The sequence below is a fragment of the Trichechus manatus genome, unplaced genomic scaffold (genome assembly GCF_000243295.1).
Source record: "Trichechus manatus latirostris isolate Lorelei unplaced genomic scaffold, TriManLat1.0 scaffold00359, whole genome shotgun sequence".
Taxonomy (NCBI): domain Eukaryota; kingdom Metazoa; phylum Chordata; class Mammalia; order Sirenia; family Trichechidae; genus Trichechus; species Trichechus manatus.
In genome coordinates, this window is record NW_004444295.1 from 225,574 (window position 1) to 248,842 (window position 23,269).

General features: G+C 44.6%; 1 protein-coding gene and 1 non-coding gene across 2 annotated transcripts in view; one reads left to right on the forward strand and one right to left on the reverse strand.

Moving 5' to 3' along the window:
* Positions 1-23,269, forward strand: part of LOC101343487 (NUT family member 2G-like) — a 141,860-nt gene that overhangs the window by 8,493 nt on the left and 110,098 nt on the right. The window lies entirely within an intron of this gene.
* Positions 13,989-14,059, reverse strand: TRNAT-UGU (transfer RNA threonine (anticodon UGU)). Its single transcript has one exon. It is a non-coding gene; the product is annotated as a tRNA-Thr (tRNA).

Here is a 23,269-nt window from a genome sequence, read left to right on the forward strand (position 1 = left end):
ATCAGATGGGAGAGGAGAGAACATCCTGTAGTCAGAGGGAAGAGCCTGTGTGAAGCCTCAGACGTTAAGGAGACCTGAGAGGGTCTCAGAGTGGACATCGTATGACCAGGGTTGGAGAGACTTCATTCAAACAGAGTAAAATGAGAAGTTTGGGAGAAAGCAACTGCCCATCACACTGTTATCATTCCCTGTACTCTCCTCTCCCCATCAAGGTATAGTAACCCCTCTGAGGGCAGGAAAAGTAACAGCTTATTTTTAATATCTAATATCCCTCTTTCCAGTTCGGGAGTGGCAATCCCCCAGCTGCTTCTTCAGCACATCATGTTTTTCTTGTTGCCCTCTTTCACTTCTAACTGGACCCATGGAACTGAGCCATGTCAGCAATGATGTCACACAGGGTTATGGAAGCCTTGGTGCTCACTCAGATCCCAACTGCTCTTTGGAGAGGATGTCGATCTGAGGTCCTGTGGGAGAGTGCCTTTAGCTACTGAAACATGGAAATTCAGGATTAAATCAGAATTCCCAAGTCATCAAAGGTTCATGCATCATTAATAACTGGGAGAAGGGATAAATATCCTTCAGAAGACATTGTTTTTGGACTTCTTCACCCAGATTGGATGAAACACACATGCATGCGGAAGGGGCCTTTTTCTAAGATGCTAGGTAAGTGTGGGAGGAGAATTTTCCCAGACTGATGTGTGCTAGGGAACAGAGGGTCTGATTTCCACCAAAAAAGAGAGCCATGATAGGACAAGATGAAGGATTTGGGGTGAATGGATGAGGTCATAAGGGGGCTTATTCTGAGAAAGCACTTCCTGTCATGTAGCAGAAAATTAAACAAAGTCTGTAGTGTTAATAAGAAATGTAGGAATAAATGTGGGATCAAACTAAAACATTCCGTTGTGAGTATGACAGCTTTCCAGAATAGGTGCAGACAGGTGCTCTATTGTTCAGGATCTGAACCTGATGGAAAGGAAGGAAACCAGTGGACAATTGGGGCAGAGAGTGTGAGACTGGGGAAAGAGTAGTTAGGGAGAAGCGTACTTAATTATTGTATTTCTAATGAGAAGGAATTAATATGTCATCTGAAGAATTAAGAGAATTTCTCAGGAAGTTCTGGGAGTAGATGGTTGAAGGAGCCCAGAGCCCACATCACTGAGGTCAGAAGAAGGTCTTGCAGACTCTTCCTCTAGATCCAGGAACTCCCCTTCTCTTGCCGTGTCTCCTCCTCACCTCTCCCCAAGGGCCTAACAACCCCTCACAGCAAAGATAGCTTTAGGATAGAATTTTTTGCATTCATACTTTACTTAACCTGAGCTTCGTCTAGGATTACTAATTTCCCACTGTATCCCAAGCCGGTTTTGTTGTCATCCTCACTACCATTATCTATGCTGCCCCACGTCCCCCATCCCACCCTGTGCTGCCCTCCACTGGCCCAGCCCTGCTTCCTGTTCCTTCCTGCTTTTCTGATTGGCCTCTAACACTCTTTTGAGAGGTCCCCCATCCCATCCTCCATCTGTCACTGGAGCTTTCGCTCCCCTCCCAAACTGCTTCCATCTCTTTCTTCCTTAACTCGACAATCCTTCCCTCATATTCAGAAAAATACACATCCTCATGTTGACATATACAACCCACCCAGACACACTCAGGTGAGGTGGTTGTGTCCTGGCCACTGAGGTTTGTGCCATCAAGGCTCTCAGATACGGACATCTGTTTCTGCCTCGTCCTGAAGGAGTCCTTCTAATCATGACACGTTAAGGAGGCCTAGTGATGCAACAGTTAAGAGCTATGGCTGCTAACCAAATGGTTGGCAGTTCATATCCACCAGCTGCTCCTTGGAAAGTCTATGGGGCAGTTCTACTCTGTCCTATAGGGTCACTGTGAGTCAGAATTGACTTGACAGCCATAGGTTTAGTTTTGGATTTTTTAAGGGCCTTCTGTTCAGAGAAAGGCAATTTTAATTTCCTGCTGTGGATTGGTTAAGGATATAGGAGAAGCTTTAAATATATGTAAATATACAAATTATTTTCTGTTTAACTATAATTCCTTCTATAAAAAGCCTTCCCTTAAAAGGAGGTTAAAAGAGAGATGACCATTTCTCCTGTTTCACTGTTTACATTCTAAATTTACTAAGAAAATCACTTTCATAGAAAACATCTTCAAGAAAAGTCATGTATTATTATGAAGGTTCAGAGAAATGAGGTAATTTCCATGTTCCAAAGGAGCAAATTCATTTGACATTCAACAAATGCCAAATAAATAAATAAATAATGTGGAGAGCCTCTGTTTATAATATAAGCTATCAATGTATTATCGTTCTTTGAAAAACTATAGACTTTTGCTATAAGGTAGTACTATCACTGAAATTTTCCAAAGGAGACCGTATTACCCAAAGTCCCCAAAGATGGTGGGTCACTGGAAAAAGAAAGAAACCATAGGGTCTGCAGAGGTGGAGGATGGTGGTGATGGAGAGGCCTCCAGGGATCCCTGAGACCAGAGCCTTAGGTCATAGTTGAAGACCCAGTGCCCAGAGGGCTCATATAAATTAACTTTCTATTATCTATAGGGTCACTATAAGTCTGAATTGACTCCATGGCAACGAGTTTGTTCGTTAGTTTTTTTTTTTTATCATACGTCTCAATCCAAGAGGAAAATGCTACTCAGGCTAGAATATCAGAAGCAAAAAGCCCAAGCTGCCGGCCCAGGAAGACTTGTTAAGAATCAAAGGGGTCTTTTTCCTCAATTTCCACTGAGCAGAGTTTCTCACTCCTCAAGCAATTTCAAAGAAGCAATGGGACACATGTGTGTATTTAACTAAAGTATGTAAAGTCAAAGGGGTGGCCGTGGTCTGGCAGACCAAAACATCTCATGCCCCTGTGGGCAAGAGACCTTCTGTCTTGAGGCCGAGTTCTCAAAGAAAGTGAGCACCATTAGCTCTGCCCCCAGTCTAGCCCACACCAAGTCCCTGATCAGCCTTCTGGAGTCCTGGCAAGATGAGTTGGTCACCTCCAGGAGCATCTGGAGGAGCAGAGACAGGGTCTGGAGGCTACAGCTCCTACTGGTGTTGTTGCAGATGTGGGAGACCTGGCTGCAAAGGAGGAAGCACCTGAAACCCTCTAGGGCTCTCAGACTGGGATGAGTAGAGTGTTTGGGCTTGAAATACGGGCCCTTCAGGAAAGAACTCCATTTAGGTTTCTTGAATCTAACTCGCCTGGAAGATCCATCCTTTCAGTCCTGTTCCCCCTACCAGGACCCCCTCTACTGCATGGAGAGATCCAGCCCCATGGGCACCAGGATGGAAGAAGCTTCAGGATAGCTGAACTAAGACACCAGTTCCGCTCAGAAGCTCCCGGGATCCAGGAGAGAAGAGGGCAGGTTTCATCTGGAGATGAGGTCTAAGGACACTGAGGGTGAGCACAATGTAAGTAGGGAAAGAGAAATGGGATTTCAGTGGGACATGTAAGTCTGAGAAAGGGCCTCTGCAAAGATAGCTCTAAGGGAGGTGTCACTGAGTTCGCTGCAGTAGAAGGAACCAGAGAGATGCCAGGCTATGGGGGAAACCTTCCTGAAGGTGAGCAGTGAGCATGAAACCCTAAACCAATGAGAGTCAGTGCCCTTCCCAGCAGCCTCCACACATATCACTGCCATTTGCTTGGTCTCACTCTTTTCTGTGGTCTAAACTGATCTGTCCTGAGATCAGAGAACTGGAGTAGAAAAGCCTGTCTGAGACGAAAGGAGCAAAAAAGAGGGCAAGGCCTCCTAAACCTGGGGAAGACAGCCAGAACACAGATAAGCAAAGGTGAGGATAAGAAGGGGGCAGATTGAGGTCCAGACTCCATAATGCGCGGAAAAGACCAAGTCCCATCCACAATATCAATTCCCAGGGCCTGGGAAGCCCTGGAGATGCCAGAGGTATGTCTACCTTGGGAGAAGAGAACCCAAGTGGCACAGGGAAGCCCTCTGGGGCAAGGAAGGGAGGGCAGAGCCTTCAGGACATGCACCTCCATCCACAGGCTCCCATCTGTATTTCTCAGAGTGATCGTGAATGTGTCTTGGCGAGTGACAGATAGAAGCAGAGGAAAGCAAGTGTTCTGAAGAGGGGTGAATTCTGCAGTCTCCTGAAAATGAAACTGAAAACCCATGATGCTTAGAGGTACTGAGTGGAAGGGATTGTGAATTCCCACCCTGCACAGAGGCTGGCTGGGAGGTCCAACAGTCCTAAGACCCTGCGGCCAAAATCTTTTTATCTTTAAAACATACATCTTCCCTGTTAACTTCCTGCAAATTCAATCCTGAAAAAAAGACCTACAATACACAAGCATGGGTTTCCAGTAGATCAACAAGGGGAGGAAGGTGGTAGTGGCATATCAGAGAAAGAGAACAGTAGTCTAATGGTCTACGTATTACTTAATGAGTTGGCACGTGGTGTCCAGCATTCTTCCTTACCTGTAGACATGTATAGGCAGTAGATATTTGAGCAATGACTGAATGAATCCTCACAGAATTCATTTTGGCCATTTCCAAGTATAGAGATGAGAAGAGGTCATTAGTTCCAAGAACAAGCAAGAACTTCGCTGGGTCTGACCCTTGTTCAATCTCATGGTTTGCTCTTCATCCAGTGATGAAATTCTCTGAATCTGGCATTGAAGATAGTATTTTCCCTATTGTTATGGATTGAATTGTGTCTCCCCAAAATGTGTGCCAACTTGGCTAGGCCATGATTCCCAGTATTGTGTTGTTGTCCTCCAATTTGTGATCTGATGTAATTACCTATGGGTTGTAAATCCTACCTCTATGATGTCAATAAGGCAGGATAAGCGGCAGTTCTGTTAATGAAGCAGGACACAACCTACAGGATTAGGTTGTATCTTGAGTCAATCTCTTTTGAGATATAAAAGAGATAACTGAGCAGAAAAGAGAGGGACCTCATACCACCAAGAAGAAGTGCTGGGCATGGAGCACATCCTTTGGACCAGGGATCCCTGTGCTGAGAAGCTCCTACACCAGGGGAAAACTGAGGACAAGGACCCTCCTGTACAGCCGACAAAGAGAAACAGCCTTCTCCTAGAGCTAGTGCCCTGAATTTGGACTTCTAGATTCTTAAACTGTGACAGAATAAACTTATCTTCATTAAAGCCATTGACTAGCGGTATTTCTGTTATGATAGCACTAGATAACTAAGACACAAATAAAAAATAGTCAACAAAAATGTCTTAAATATATACATGTGTATGTTTTTCAACGTTAAAAGGTCTTACATTCTTCTAACACATTTACCAATAGAAATTTGTGCACAGAAGTAATAATAAGAGCCATCCTCACATATGTAAATTTCAACTGCTCCCTCAAGGTGTCCAATGTTCAGAGACACATGTGTACCCTTTCATACATTTCTTCTTGCTGGGAAATGTGTCGTCATGGGTACACAAGTAGATGTGTTGGTTTGTTTGCTTTTATAGAAATTAGGTCACACTCTACCCACATCTTTCTCTGAATCATTCTTAACTTGATAATTTCTCATGGTTCCTCTAAGTCAGTAGACATGGCAGTAACACTATCTTTTGGGTTCTTCTAATTTTTAACTCCCACCCCTCGTCTGTCTGTTTTTTGTAGTGTGGTGGCTTGCATATTGCTGTGTTGTTGGAAGCTATGCCACCAGTATTTCACATACCAGCAGGGTCACCCATGGTGGACAGGTATGAGTGGAGCTTCAGACTAAGACAGACTAGGAAGAAGGACCTAGCGATCTACTTCTAAAAAAACTAGCCAGTGAAAATTTTATGAATAGCAGCAGAACACTGTCTGATATAGTGCTGGAAGATAAGCCCCTTAGGTTGGAAAGCATTCAAAATACGAATGGGCAAGAGCTGACTCCTTCATCCTCTGGAATGACATGGATGGAGTAAAGCTTTTGGGACCTTCATTTGCTGATATGGCACGACTTAAAATGAGAAGAAACAGCTGCAAAGATCCATTCATACTCAGAATGTGGAATGAATGAAGTATGAATCTAGGAAAATTGGAAGCTGTAAAAAATGAAATGGAACGCTTGAAGATAGATATCCTAGGCATAAGTGAGCTGAAATGGACTGGTATTGGACATTTTTAATTGAACAATCATATAGTCTACTATGCCAGAATTTAGAAATTGAAGAAGAATGGCATTGCATTCATCAATAAAAAGCACATTTCAAGATCTACCCTGAAGTACAATGCTGTCAGTGATAGGATAATATTCATACACCTGCAAGGAAGACTAGTTAATATGACTATTATTTAAATTTATGCACCAACTATGAATGCCAAAGATGAAGAAACTGAAGATTTTTACCAACTTCTGCAGTTTGAAATTGATCACACATGATGCACTGATCAATCAAGATGCACTGGTAATTGGAATGTGAAAGCTGAAAACAAAGAAGAGGGATCAGTAGTTGGAAAATATGACATTGGTGATAGAATCGACACTAGAGATTGCATGATAGAATTTTGCAAGACCAACAACTTCTTCACTGCAAATACCTTTTTTTCAACAACATGAACAGTGACAATACACGTGGACCATTCCAGATGAAATACACAGGAATCAAATCTACGAAAAGAGATGATGGAGAAGCTCCATATGGTTAGTCAGAACAAGGCCAGGGGCCGACTGCGGAACAGTCCATCAACTGCTCATATGCAAGTCCAAGTTGAAGCTGTAGAAAATTTAAACAAGTCCACGAGAGCCAAAGTATGATCTTGAGTATATCAAACCTGAATATAGAGACCATCTCAAGAACAGATGTGATGCACTGAAGACTAATGACCAAAGACCAGACGAGTTGTGGGATGACATCAAGGACATCATACATGATAAAAGCAAAAGGTCATTAAAAAGACAGGAAAGAAAGAAAAGGGCAAAGTGGATACTAGACGAGACTTTGACTTGCTCTTCAATGTAGAGTAGCTAAAGTGAACAGAAGGAATGATGAAGTAAAAGAGCCGAACAGAAGATTTCAAAGGATAACTTGAGAAGACAAAGCATTATAATGAAATGTGCAAAGACGTACAGTCAGAAAACCAAAAGAGAAGTAAAATCTCTGCATTTCTCAAGCTGAAAAAACTGAGGAAAAAATTCAAGCCTCAATTTTCAATATTGAAGAATTCTGTGGGCTAACTATTGAATGATGCAGGAAGCTCTCAAACAAGATGAATGGTTCATAGACACATCCAAACTCTCTGAGGGGCCAAATTACTGGGCTGAGGGCTGGGAACCACGGTCTCAGAGGACATCTAGCTCAACTGGCATAAGTCATACTATAAAGAAAATGTTCTACATTCTACTTTGGAGTCTTAAAAGCTTGTTAGTGGCCATCTAAGATACACCATTGGTCCCACCTTGTCTGGAGCAAGGGAAAATGAAAAAAAACCAAAGACACAAGGGAAAGATTAGTCCAAAGGACTAATGGACCACATCTACCATAGACTTCACCAGAGTGAGTCGAGCAAAACTAGATGGTGCATGGCTACCACCACTGACTGCTCTGACAGAGATCACAATAGAGGGTTCCGGACAGAGCTGGAGAAAAATGTAGAACAAAATTCAAACTCACAAAAAAAAAAAAAAAAAAAAGAGCAGATTTACGGTCTGACAGAGACTGGAGAAACCCCGAGAGTATGGCCCCCAGACACCCTTTTTACTCAGTACTGAAGTCACTCCTGAGTGCCTCCTTCAGCCAAAGATTAGACAAATCCATGAAACAAATACTAATACAGGTAGCTCGACCATGCATGCAAGACTAAATTGGCACACCAGCCCAGGGGCAAGGACGTGAACGCAAGAAGGGACAAGAAAGCTGAACAAATGGAAATGGGGAACCCAAGGTCAAGAAGGGAAGAGTGTTGACATGTCTTAGGTTTGGCAACCAATGTTACAAAACAATGTGTATTAATTGTTTAATGAGAAACTAATCTGCTCTGTAAACCGTCATCTAAAGCACAATAAAAAAAATTAATTAATTAAAAAAAAAGGAAAGAGACGAAGGAAGGAATACAAAGAGTCACTGCACCAAAAAGAATTGGTCGACATTCAACCATTTCAGGAGGTAGCATATGATCAAGAACGGATGGTACTTAAGGAAGAAGTATAAGCTTCACTGAATGCACTGGTGAAAAACAAGGCTTCAGGAATTGATGGAATGCCAACTGAGATGTTTCAACAAACTGATGTAGAGCTGTAGGCGCTCACTTGTCTGCGTCAAGAAATTCGGAAGACAGCTTCAATCGACTAGCAGAGATCCATATTTGTGCCCATTCCAAAGAAAGGTGACAAAACGGAATGCAAAAAATTATAAAACAATATCATTAATATCACACACAAGTAAAATTTTGCTGAAGGACATTAAAAAATGGTTGTAGCAATATATCGACAGGGAACTGCCAGAAATTCAAGCCAGATTCAGAAGAGGATGTGCAGCAAGGGATATCATTGTTGATGTCAGAAGGATCCCGGCTGAAAGCAAAGAATACCAGAAAGGTGTTTCCCTGTGTTTTATTGACTATGCAAAGCTATCTGACTGAGTGGATCATAACAAATTATGGATAACATTGTGAAGGATGGGAATTCCAGAACAGTTCATTGTGCTCATGTGTACATAGACCATGAGAAGTGGTTTGAACAGGACAAAGGGATACTGTGTGGCTCAAATCAGGATAGGTGTATGTCAGGATTATATCCTTTCACGGTACTTATTCAATCTGTTTGCTGAGCAAATAATCTGAGAAGCTGGACTACATGAAGAAAAATGAGGCATCAGGATTGGAGGAAGATTTATTAACAACCTGCATTATGCAGATGACACAACCTTGCTTGCTGAGAATGAAGAGGACTTGAAGCACTTACTGATGAAGATCAAAGACCACAGCCTTCAGTATGGATTACACCTCAACATAAAAAAAAACAGAAATCCTCACAATTGGACCAATAAGTAACATCATGGTAAATGGAGAAAAGACTGAAGTTGTCAAGGATTTCATTTTACTTGGATCCACAACAAACGCCCATGGAAGCAGCAGTCAAGAAACCACATGAGGTATTGCACTGGACAAATATTTTGCAAAAGACCTCTTCAGAGTGTTAAAAAGCAAAGATGTTACTTTGAGGATTTAGGTGTGCCTGACCAAAGTGATTGTCCAGCACGTGAAAGCTGGACAGTGAGTAAGGAAGACCAAAGAAGAACTGACTCATTTAAAATATGGTGAAAAGTTGGAAACAACCTAGATGCCCATCAACAGATGAACAGATAAACAAACCATGGCAGCTACACACAATGGAATACTACACAACCATAAACAACATGGATCAATCTGGAGGGCGTTATGCTGAGTGAAATAAGTCAATTACAAAACGACAAATATTATATGAGACCACTACTATAAAAAACTCAAACCCATTGCCACTGAGTCGATTCCAACTCATAGCGACCCTATAGCAAACTTACATGGCAGAGTAAAACTGCTCCCACAGTGTTTCCAAGGCTGTAATCTCTACAGAAGCAGACTGCCACATCTTTCTCCCATGGAATTGTTGGTGTGTTAAAACCTTCGACCTAGTGTCTAACAGTTGAACATTTAACCCTGCTAAAGAATTCTATATCCAGCAAAAGTATCTTTCAAGCAAAAGCTAAGCGAGTTTGTCACTACTAGACCTATCCTACATAAAATACTAACGGGAGTCCTTCGGATGTAAATGAAAGTTTGGCAGATTGCAAGGACTATTGTGTGGGCTTGAACAAGCCATTTACACTCTCTGAGTAATGAACTGCTGTTCTCTCAAGTAAGAGAAACAATCAATTTACACTGAAGAGTAGCTCTGAGGATATACTTGAATTCATACAGGTAGGACTTGTTAGACGCATTGTGGATAGTGCCGCCACATACAGCTGTGAAGGCTGTGCACTGCACAACTCCAGAGAGTGTCATTTGCATAGACTAAAATGTGAACAGCAACTACTGGAGTTGTGCAATACCGTGAGCTAGGTCATGGGCATTCATCTGATGACAGTAGAGAGTAAAATCTATGCTCTCTCTTCAACAATTTAAAAAGCTGCTAATTTTTCATAATGCTAAAATTGCCCCCATAGCTCTCCTCTTTTCCAAAATTGAGAGCAAGAAAATGTACAAATTACACTGATTTTAGGTATTCTGTTTACTCACTTTAAAAACTGCAGTAGTGTAATGCTTGAATTGGAGCAGAGTTTTGTTTGAACGAGTTTGTGCATTTAAATACAGAGACAGGCTAAGTCATGACAGAACTTGAACATTCAGTGTGCAGAAGTGGAATAAACAGAGTGGTCTCTCTCCAAAGCAAAGTGAAGTGTGATACATTAGATTAGTACGCAGGGTCAATCTTATTTTTTTTACAACTTCATTTTTTTAAACATGTGCTACATTTATAGTTTATTAGCGAATCAACATCAACATGCAAAAACAAACACTAAATACAAACCTCTACAGCATGGTTCTGTGTAAACTACCAGGGTTCGTCTGTCTGGAAGGTCATCAGTAGTTGTCTCGACTGAACTGTTCATTTCTGTAAGGAAAAATGTTTACTCTAAATGTATGGAACCATCTGGCAAGGCCTCTGCAGAAACTCCATTCAGTGGATTTCCACATGAATACATTCTTGTCATGGATTGAATTGGAGCGAGATAACTGAGTGCCTGTGTGCCGGAGGCTTCCTAGCGGAGTGGGGTGCCTTCGGGCACTTATCGGTGGAGTTAGGCTTGCTGACCCACAGAGCCAGGGAGCCGAGTGCCTGTGTGCAGGAGGCTTCCTGGCAGAGTGGGGTGCCTCCAGGCACTTAATCAGTGGAGCTACCGAGCTTTGGAACACTTGCCCCAGTAGGGCAGATGCGGGCATGAGGCCCGAGGGCCAAGAGGCCACAGGAAGCAGAAGCTGAAGAGACAAGGAACACAAGAAGCCGAGCTGCTTCAGTCTCAAAAGGTATGGCCGAGACCTCTGGGGTTTCAAAGGGTGGAGCCATGGCCCCTGGTGTTTCTAAGGGTGGAGTTGTCACTCCGATGGACTAGGAGAATGGTGCGCCTGAAGCCGAGAGAGCAGAGTTGCTGTCCCAGTGGGCCTGGAAGGTGTAGCTGAAGCCCAGGGCTGAGGGGCCTCCACTCAGAATCCGGAGACTGTGGCCAATACCTAGAGTCTGGAGGGCAGGGCTATTGTGTAAGTTGTCTCAGAGAGCAGAAGATTATTTTCAAAGCCTTGAGGGCTAATGTAACGTGTTCTGCTGACTTGCTTGGCGCCTGTTATCCCTTCTTCTCCTCCAGTTTCTCCCATTTGTAATAGAAATGTCTAGCTTGGGCTGTTCTGCCATTGTACCTTTGAAAGCAGATAACCTGTATTCTAGATTTCACAGATGAAGAGGAATTTTTGGATTTTGGACTTGGAGTTAAGACTTTTGCTGTGATATGATGAGATGAATATGTTTTGCATGTTCCAATGATGTGATTTTTTATGGGCCAAAGGGTGGAATGTCATGGATTGAATTGTGTCCCCCAAAAAATGTGTGTAGCAACTTGGCTAGGTCATGATTCCTAGTATTGTATGATTGTGTTATCTGATGTGATGCCCTAATGTGTTGTAAACTCTACCACTATGATGAGATTATATGTGATCTCCTCATGTGTTGTAAATTCTATCACTGTGATGAGGTTATACTGATGAGGTTGACAAGATCAGTGTCTTAATCCAATCCCTTTTGAGATATAAAAGAGAGAAGTGAGCAGAGACACATGGGAACCTCATACCACCAAGAAAGCAGTGCTGGGGGCAGAGTGTGTCCTTTGGACCTGAGGTTCCTGCGCAGAGAAGCTCCCAGACCAAAGGAAGACTGATGACATGGACTTTCCTCTAGAGCCAACAGAGAAAGTGTTCCCCTGGAGCTGATGCCCTGAATTTGGACTTGTAGCCTACTGGAGTATGAAAGAATAAACTTCTCTTTGTTAAAACCATCCAATTGTGGTATCTCTGTTACAGCAGCACTAGATGACTGAGACAATTCTCAAAGCAGGAAGTAAGGCAGTGCGCATGGCATGATGTTAGCCTGCATGCCCTGGCGTGTCAGGTGGGCTCCCATGAGGCTGGCTCCTCATGGTACACCAGGGTCACACCTGCGTCATCACTTCCCAGGCCCAGCACTGAGGCAGACACGAGTCTGGTGAGTAACTGGCTCCCCCTTTCCCAAGTCTCGTTATTAGCAAAAAGGGTGGAAAACTGTGAGAAACCACAGGGGAAACAACTGATTCCTCTTTTTGAAATGTTCTAAAAGTTTTCCTCAGTGTTGAAGTCATCTGTAAAGGAAGGTTGCCAAGCTATTTTCTCATTTTATTTAATTCTGAATTAAGAGTAATCAGAGGTAAGACACTCACCAATATTCATTCATTCAATAAATATTTTTCAGCACTTCCTAGGTCCCGGTAGAGTTCCAGGCAACAGAGCTACAATGAAAACCAGAACATGCAAGTTCCCACACCTGTATAGCTTCCATTTAAGTGAAGGAGGTAGATGATAAATAAGCTAAACAACACACTTATCATATAAGCTTAAGGAAGGATATATATTATTTTGGAGGTATTCCATGCTGTCTCCCTCACTAGGAATCCTCTCTTCCCTGCGAAGCCAGGGTAACAAAAACTGTAAGGAATCTGTGAGGTCAATAAATATGAACAACAAATTTCATTTAAGTTTCATTTTATTAGATGTTACCTGATTCCCTGTCAGCTTTTAATTTTTAACCTAACTGTGCAGCTCACAGGAGGACACAAATCAACTACTGCTGTGGGGATGCAAACACACACTTTGTGGAGGGGTGAAGGAGGAAGTCATATTTCCAGTGACTCCCAAGGGGCTAGGGGTGTGCTATTAAACTTTGTATTGCATATACAATCTTCCTATATTTTCTGCCTTTCTGACCTCATTTCAAGGAGGTAGTTGGGCTCAGCAAGGCAGACACTGACTAAAGTGTATGGCTCTTAGGGGCTGTTGTAAAATCCTCAGCTCACTGAGTGATTGCATTGAGTGAACTGGAGCTGAGGGCAATGGGTGTGTTGAAGCTCTGCTACAATGTCTTGGTCTGTCATTAGACTTGGGAATCATCACACCAGTCTGGGTGGGGAGTACCCCAAGAATAAGTAGGGTTAAATTTTTCACCAATGTGGAAAGAGGGAGCTCTGAGGTGCAAGTTAATTTTAAGAAATAGTAAAAATGAGATGCTTTTTTTACACCTGATTTTATGTACAGATTCATACTTACAAATATGTATCATTCATCAAAGATTACGAGATGTCAGTAGCTACGCCAGATGATCTTGAGAATGAAATGACTAAGAGAAGATTCCTCATTATTTGGTGATAGAAACAGCCAAGTCAAATAGTGTGTCACTTTTCCATTGCTGTGTTACAATGACACCACAGTGGAGTGGCTTAAAATAACAAACATTTACTGTACTTACCATTTTTAAGGTTGGCAATTTGGGTTCTTGTGGTCTGGGTCAGGCTCAGCAGCTCTCAGCTGGGCTGCCTCATGTGTCACAGGTCAGCTGGGGGCCAGCAGGTCTAAAATGTACTCAGCTGGAAAAGCGGGCTCCTCTCTCTACCTGATATCATTTTCCTTGGAGCTGCCATGTTCTTCTCTGTCCATCAACAACAGCTCTCTAAAACCCCTACTCAAATGGTTCAACAGTTTACTGGTTTCTTTTCTAAACAGCATCCATAACAAAAGCAAAGGTGCAGCCCAAGCACATTAACACTGAGCCTTTCCCCAAGGGCTGTCTTAGACATCCCAGTAAGATGACCATGGAAGTTCTAAGCCTCATTGATCTTCTGTGAGGCCATAATCCTAACACTTTTCCAGAAGGCCAAGGGAAAGCATGCAAAGAGGTTAAGTGTAACAATTCTAGCGATCAGAGCCAGGATGGGTGGTGGCTGCTCATGAGGTGCATTGGCTGGGAATTGAAACCAGGCCTCCTGCATACAAGGCGAGAATTCTACCACTGAACCATCAATGCTTCAATTACAACTTACAAACTTTAAATTCTGATGTATCAAGGTAGCATATAATTAAATTACTGATTTATTTACTATAAGGCTTCCGTGAAAGGAGGGACTGATGTGAGTTTAAATAGTTGTGGAAAGAATGAGGTGGAGATGGGGCCAAAAACTTCAGATGTCAGCCTTATATTTACTGCTTGGCATGTGTAACCAAATCACCTGTTCATCATTTTATCCTTTATTTCATGTGACAACAGTGATTCTGAATTAATTTAGGTTCCAGTCATTTGCACTCAATTCATGTTTTTCTTTACGTTTTCTTCTTACACATTCTGGATTTAGAAAGTGTGGCTTTCTTACATTGTTAAATTCTGGGTGAGTACATAATCTTGCAGGCATTGCTACTTTGTTAACATTGATTTTACCATGCTTCTCATTATCATTTTTCTACTGCTTTTATTTACACCAAAAGCAACTGGTGGTTGGTCCCCACATGTGTCAAATAAATACCAGTGGCTGTAGACTGACCTTGGAGAGAGAACAGAGGTCACAGCCGTGGCCACCCAAGGAGAACACGGGAGCTCCAACTGGGTGACCAGCTACCTCCTGATGTTTGGTGACCGTGAGAGGAACTGGAAGCACTATCAACAAGAAAGCATCCAGGTACACCTCAGGATTGAATTATGGTCATGCTACATGTTACTGCAAATCTGCCATATCAACAGGCAAATATGCTAATTTATTTTGGAAAAGCTTTCCAAGTGAAAATGAAGTATGTATTGATTTTAAGATCTATCATACATGAATTATCTATGAAATAACTATAATTAAAACAATTTAACAATACATTGGAAAACTGTAAAGCACTTCCTATTATTCCTTTAAATAAGGCAGGAATCTAAGCAATAAACAAATTATTATAATCTTTGTTTCTTTCCTTCAGTAGCATAGTATTTTGGCATTGTCTCGATATTATTAATATTGGTAAAAGGAAATTATTATTTTATGCCCTCTGATTTAATCTAAGATTTCTTAAACACACTGAACACTTACAAATATAATAAATGGACAATCTTCCTATGATTACCATGTTTGGGAACACAAGCAGTGCCCCGACAGGAACTCTTGGAATCTCACATCCCTTATTATGTGACCATGTTAGTCCCCCCAGGCTATAGAGCTCTTTGGAATTATTTGGAATCTTAACTTCTTAAAATTATCTTGCGTCCATGACGACCTAATTTCTATTTCTGATTTTACGTCAGTGCTTCCTTGTGGGAAAATTAGGTTTTGTTTGCCTAACTTTGTGCGTGTGTGTGTGTGTGTGTGTGTGTGTGTGGTGAAAATATACACAAGAAAACACTGGCTAGTTTAACAATTTATACATGTATGATTCAGTGACATTGATTACACTCTTCATGTTGTACAGCCATTACTGCTACCTTTTCCAAATTATTCCACCACCATTAACGTAACTTCAATGCCTCCTAAGCAAAAACTCACCCTTATACCCTTTTTTCCACTCCTGATAACCACTAATAATCTTTGGTTTCTATACATTTGCTTATTTCATATAGTGAGATCAAACAGTATCCTTTTGCAACAAACTTATTTCCCTCAACATGATGTTTCCAAGATTATCCATGCTGTGGCATGCACCAGGACTTCATTTCTCTTTATGGTGAGTAATACTCCACTGTATGTATGTACCACATTTTGTTCATCCATTCATCTGCTGATGGACATTAGGTTTGTTTCCACCTTTTGCCTATTGTGTAACGTGCTGCAGTGAACATCTGTGTACAGGTTTCTGTTTATGTTCCTTCTTTCATTTCTTCTGTGTACATGCCTAGAATTATGATTGCTGGGTCATATGGTGGTTCTGTGTTCAAGTTTTTGCTTAACTTTTGTGAATATTAAGAAAGCATTAAATTTACTCCATGTTTACTTATTACATACTTTTGGAGATAACCAATATTTTTAAAACCATGATCTGCCCTGTTTAAACCTCTGACAAATTTTGTGGGCAGAGTCTATATAAAGGAGAGATTGTAAAAATGGAGTGCTGTAGAAAAAATGGCCGAGTATTTATCTGTAATTGACTTGACTGAACGATGTGGCTTGAAGAAAGTTTGTGAGGTGGAGAAGAAATTACTTTTTTTTAATCATTGAAATAATAATTTGGCTTTCATTTAGATCAGGAAGGTTGAGTTATAACCAAATAACTGCTCTTTCTCTTTCTGGGTTGCCATCATAAGAGAAGACATATAAGCCAGAGAAGAATTAATTATTAGCACATAGCTAATGCATATGCCAGAAGGCAAGGTAATGATAATACCCTTTGGATAATCAATTGGCTGCATCTGAATTTTGTAGACTCTGTTAATTATCATGAGTTTATGTAAGACACAGACTCTGATTTATTCAACTTTGTATCTAGAGTACTTACTAGTCCATTGATAAATCCTGATGCAAACCAAAGCAAGAAGTATTACTTAGCCCTCTAACACTAAATAAAGAGCAAGGACAGGAGGGAAGTTACCATAAGCGTTTTAAAGTAAGATGACTTAATGTCCCAAAGCAAACTGGAGCCATTTTGATCCAGAAGAAGTAAGTATTAATACTGAACTAATTCTGTGTAAAATGTAACCCAACAGAGTCAGAACATTCACAATTACCTGCGAGAGTCTTCTCTTGAGTTTGGAGAGCCCAATGTGGTAATCACCACTTCGTTTTCTCTGCACACACCTCTCCTGCACCCATAAAGTCTTCCTTTCTCCATGAATCCCACATCCAACTTGGACCAACGGTGTGAAACTCAGCCAAGGACAGGTCCGGCAAAGTCAAGTGAAACACTCATTTGCCTTTTTTGGCCATTTGTTGGTCCAAAGCCTTCCGAGGCACACTGTATACAGGTGAGGTCCTGGAAGCTGGGCCGGAAATCCTGTGCCCCTGGTGGCCTGTGGACAGTGGATGTGGGGATATCAATGATCAGTGTTGCCCGTGCAAGAGGGACATCCTTAGGCCCCAGTCTGGCTGGCTCTGGGGCTCCCCGATGCCTGGCACCATCCCTGGCCTTTGGCCCGTGCCTCTGTGCACACCAGCTGCACTTCTCCCCTCATCACTCTGGTGCCATCTCCACCGCCTCTCTGAGCGTGGAAGTGACCATTCTCCCAGTGACAGCAGTGTCACAGGTCTCTAGATTTCGAGACTCAGCCTGACCTTGTCTGTCTTCTACCCCAAACAACGGCCCCAATGCCTCAAGTACCAGATGATGACTCGTAAGCCGTGGCAGACTTTATTCTATATCGATTCAGACGTCTCAGTGTCAGTAGGCCAGGTAGGCCAGGTGAGTGTCGTCTGGGCGGGGCTAAGGCTTGGGGGAGGGTTGGCAGGCCAGGTAGGCCTGGTGAATGTCGGGTGGGTAAGGCCTGAGGTTTCTTTGCCATCATTATGGAGACAGCCTCTGGAAGCAGTGGGCTGAGCTTCTGACAGTGCCAGGTCAAAATGACCAAGCCAATAGCAGAGAGCTGACCAGCCTAGCTGATTCCCCAGGGCCCTCTGCATGTCTGGCTGTGGCCACAGGAATTTCGCACACTCTGGGTGGGATTAATGCCCGTGACCACAGCACAAAGTGGCTGCTGAGTTTCATAGGCCAAAATGAACGGCCCTGGGGAAGCAGCCAGGTGGCAAAGATCTCTCACCTATTGGCTCAGTGCTTGTGACCCAGCACCATCATGAAGCTCTGCCCACTGCTTATACAGTCTCTGTGGTAAACAAAGCCGTAGCCCCGCCCACCCAAACTTCATCAGGCCTACCTGGCCTGCAACCCTCACTAAGACCTCTGAGTTGATCGGGAATGAAAGCAGTCAGGGACCACGGCTCATCACGTGGACCTGAGGCACTGGGGCCATTGCCTGGGGCAGAAGACAGTCGCTGTCAACCTGATGTTCGATATCTAGAGACCTGTCACACTGCTATCACTGCAACACTTACATGCTCAGAGAGGCGGTGGCAGCAGGTTCAGTGTGATGGCAGGGGAAATGTGGCTTGAATGCACACTTTCAGGGAGGCCCGGACCAAAATGGTGAAGCGGCATAGCCAATCAGACCGGGGCCCAAGGCTCCCTCCTACGCTTGGGACACTGTTTATCCATATCCCCACATCCACACTGCACAGGCCTCCAAGGGCGCAGGATATCCAGGCCTGGCTTCCCGGACCTCACACATAGGCGCTGTGCCATGGGAGGCTGCAGCCCGGCAGACAGCCAAAAACTGCAGCTGGCTGTTTCACTTGACTGTGCCGGACCGGCCCTTGGCAGAGTGGCACACAGTGGGTCCTGGTTGGATGTTTGATTCATGGAGAGAGGCAGACTTTATGTGTGCAGGAAAGGTATGTGCTGAAAAGATGAAATGCTGGATACCAGACTGGGCTCTCCAGACATCGGAGAGGACTCTCACAGGTATGTGTGAATGTTTTCTGCCTAGATAACTGGAAGGAAATTCTGGACACAAAGTACCTTACTGGAGGGGCTCCCATCTGCACACAAGCTCAATCAGGCCACTGTCCGCCCTGATGAAGCTCCCCCAAAAGGCCCCAGATCCTAAAGTCCATCCAGATGGCCTACCTGCTATTTTCTACCCATGGGCAACCAATACCTCCAAAGGCCTTCCCCCTTCCATCTCTAGGCTCTCTCTTGTTTTCATATTGGTGATATTTCTCAGAAGTATAAGTCAGACATGTGGCAGAACCAAAACAGAGACAGAGAGATGGAGAGACAGAGAGAATAGAGGCTGAGTGGGGAAACCTTGACTACTGATGTCCTGAAGTAAGTAGAAAAGAGGTACCTGGCTGCTCACCCAGTGCCTTGAACCTCGCCACATCAGAGGCTGCTCTCTGCGAAAACCTTTTCCTAGGTGGGGCGAAAGCCCGCGGCCATAGCCAGAACATCACACCTGAGTCTCATAGGCCAAAATGAAGGGCCCTGGGGAAACAGCCAGGCAGGCCAGACCTCTGTCCTATTGGCTCGCTCATTGTGACCAGGTCCCATCAGAAGCTCCGCCCACTGCTTCCGGAGTCTGTCTCCATGGTGATGGTAAACAAGCCTTAGCCCCGCGCACCCGACCTTCACCAGGCCCACCTGGCCTGTGGATCCTCACCCAGACCTCTGAGTTCATCCGGAATAAATGCTTCCAGGGCCCACATGTCATCATCTGGGACCTCAGGTATCAGGGCCATTGGATGGGGCAGAAGACAGCCATGGTCAGCCTGAGCCTTGATATCTAGAAACCTGTGACAATTCTGTCACTGCGACAATGGTCACTCCATGCAGACAGAGGCGCTGTGGCAGGATCAGAATGATTGCAGGGGAAATATGCCTGGACTGCACACTTTTTGGTGGGCGCTGGCCAAAAGCCAGGTATTGGGCCAGGCTTCGTGGAACCCCATAGCCAGCCCAACCGGGGCCTAAGGCTCCCTCCTGCTTGTGAGAAACTGGTCATCCATATCCCCACACCCACACTTCACAGGCCTCCATGGGCTTAGGATTTCTGGCCCTGGCTTCCCGGACTTCACTCATGGGCACTGTGCCATGTGAGCCTGCGGCCCGGAAGACAGCCAAAAACTGCAAATGGGTGTTTCACTTGACTTTACTGGACCAGCCCTTGGCTGAGTGGCTCACTATAGTTCCTAGCTGGATGTAGGATTCATAGCAAAAGGCAGACTTTACACACGCAGGAGAAGCGTGTGTGGAAATGATGAAATGGTGGATACCACACTGGGCTCTCCAGAAACCGGAGGGGCCTCTTGCAGCTATGTGTGAATGTTTTCTGCCTAGATCACTGGGAGGAGATTCTGGACACAAAGTGTCTTGCTGGAGGGGCTCCAGTCTGCACACAAGCTCAAGCAGGCCACGGTCCGCCTATGGTGTAGCTACCCCAAAATGCCCCAGATCCTGAAGTCCATCCAGATGCCCTACCTGCTATTGTCTACCCAGGTAACCAATACCTCCAGAGGTCTTTCCTCTTCCATCTAGGCTGTCTCCTGTTTTCCTACTTGTGATATTTGTCAGGAGTACAAGTCAGACATGTGGCAGAACCGACACACAGAGAGACAGACAGGGAGTGAGAGAGAATAGAAGTTGAGTGGGGATACCTTGCCTACTGATGTCCTCAAGTAAGTGCAAAAGAGGTACCTCACTGCTCACCCAGTGCCTTGAACCTTGCTACATCAGAGGCCGCCCTCTGCAAAGCCTTTCCCTGGGTGGGATGAACTCCCGTGGCCACAGCTCGAAGTGGCTGCTGAGTCTCATAGGCCAAAATGAAGGGCCCTGGGGAAGCAGCCAGGCAGGCCAGACCTCTGTTCTATTGGCTCACTCACTGTGACCCAGTCACATCAGAAGCTCCGCCCACTGCTTCCAGAGGCTGTCTCCATGGTGACGGTAAACAAGCCTTAGCCCCGCCCACTCGACCTTCACCAGGCCCACCTGGCCTGCCGACCCTCATGGAGACCTCAGAGTTGATCGGGAATAAATGCCCCCAAGGCCCCCAAGTCATCATCTGGGACCTGAGGCATTGGGGCCATTTGATGGGGCAGAAGTCAGCCATGATCAGCCTCAGCCTCGATATCTAGAGACCTGTGACACTGCTGTCACTGTGACGATGGTCACTCCACACTCAGAAAGGCGGTGTGCTGTGATCAGAATGATAGCAGGGGAAATGTGGCTTGAGTGCACACTTTTAGGGAGGACCAGGCCAGAAGCCAGGGATAGGGCCAGGCTTTGTGGAGCCCCATCGCCAGCCAGACCGGGGCCCAAGGCTCCCTCCTGCGGGTGGGACCCTGATCATCCATATCCCCACATTCACACTCCACAAGCCTCCAAGGGCGCAGCACGCATAGACCTCACGCGTAGGCACTGTGCCACAGGAGGCTGCCACGCAGCAGACATCCAAAAACTGCAAATGGGTGTTTCACTTGACTGTGCCAGACCAGCCCTTGGCTGAGTGGCACACTGTGGGTACTGACTGGATGCGGGATTCATGGAGAAAGGCAGACTTTTTGCGTGCAGGAGAGGTGTGTGCTGAAAAGATGAAATGCCACACTGGGCTCTCCAGACACAGGAGAGGCCTCTCGCAGGTATGTGTGAATGTCTTATGCCTAGATCACTGTTAGGGGATTCTGGATACAAAGTTTCTTGCTGGAGGGGCTCCCATCTGCACACAAGCTCAACCAGGCCACGGTCCACCCCGATGTCGCTCCCCAAAAATGCCCCAGATCCAAAGTCCGTCCAGATGGCCTGCCTGCTATTCTGTGCCCATGGGCAAACAATATCTCCAGAGGTCTTCCTCCTTCCATCTCTAGGCTCTCTCCCGTTTTCCTATTTGTGATAATTCTCAGGAGTACAAGTCAGATATGTGGCAGAACCAACACAGAGACAGAGAGAATAATAGAGGCTTAGTGGGGATACCTATCCTACTGATGTCCTAAAGTAAGTGGAAAGAGGTTCCTGGTCTGGTCACCCAGTGCCTTGACCCTCGCCACATCAGAGGCTGGCCCTCTGCAAAACATTTCCCTGGGTGGCCTGAATGCCCTGCCACAGCCCAAAGTGTCCGCTGAGTCTCATAGGCCAAAATGAAGGTCCCTGGGGAATCAGCCAGGCAGGCCAGACCTCTCTCCTCTTGGCTCACTCATTGTGACCTGGTCCCATCAGAAGCTCCGCTCAGTACTGGAGGCAGTCTCCACGGTGACAGTAAATAAGCTTTAGCTCTGCCCTCCTGACCTTCACCAGGCCTACCTGGCCTTCCAACCCTCAGAGAGACCTCTGAGTTGATTGGGAATACACGCCACCAGGGCCCATGAGTCATCATCTGGGACCTCAGGCATAGGGGCCATTGCCTGGGGCAGAAGATAGCCAAGGTCAGCCTGAGCCTCGACATCTAGAGACCTCTGACACTGCTGTCAATGTGACATTGGTCACTCCACGCTCAGAGAGGCTGTGCACTGGGATCAGAATGATGGCAGAGGAAATGTGGCTTGAGTGCACACTCTTAGGGAGGCCCAGGCCAAAAGCCAGGGACAGGGGCCAGGCTTCGTGGAGCCCCCTACCCAGCCAGACTGGGGCCCAAGACTCCCTCCTGCATGTGGGAAAGTGGTCATCCATATCCCCACATCCACACTCCACAGGCCTCCATGAGCACAGGATTTCTGGCCCTGGCTTCCTGGACCTCATGCATAAGTGCTGTGCCAGGTGGAAAAGCATACCTTGCTCATGGATAGGAAGACACAACATTGTGAAAATGTAGATTCTACCCAAAGCGATCTATAGATACAATGCCATCCCAATCCAAATTCCAACGATATTTTTTAATGAGATGGATAAACAAATTACCAACTTCATACAGATTGGGAAGAGGCCCCAGATAAGGAAAGCATTACTGAAGAAGAAGAACACAGTGAGAAGCCTCACACTACCTGATTTTAGAATCTATTATACTGCTACAGTAGTGAAATCACCCTGGTACTGGTACAACAGTAGATATATAGACCAAGGAACAGAATTGAGAACCCAGGCATAAATTCATCCACCTATGAGCAGCTAATGTTTGACAAAGGCCCAAAGTCCGTTAAATGGCGAAAAGACCGTCTCTTTAACAAATGGTGCTGGCATAACTGGATATCTATCTGCAAAAAAATGAAACAAGACCCATAGCTTACACCATGCACAAAAACTAACTCAAAATGGATCAAAGACCTAACTATAAAATCTAAGATGATAAAGATCATGGAAGAACAAATAGGGACAACGCTAGGAGCCCTAATATATTGCATAAGCAGAATACAAAATATAGTAATGATGCACAAATTCCAGAAAAGAAACTAGATAACTGGGAGCCCCTAAAAATCAAATACCTGTGCTCATCAAAACACTGCACCAAAAGAATAAAAAGACAACCTATAGACCGGGAAAAAATTTTTGGCTGTGACATATCCGATCAGGGTCTAATCTCTAAAATCTACAAGATACTGAAAACCTCAACAACAAAAAGACAAATAACCCAATTAAAAAATGGGCAAAGGATATGAACACGCACTTCACCAAAGAAGACATTCAGGCAGCTAACAGATACATGAGGAAATGCTCACGATCATTAGCCATTAGAGAAATGCAAATCAAAACTACAATGAGATACCATCTTACCCCAACAAGGCTAGCATTAATCCAAAAAACA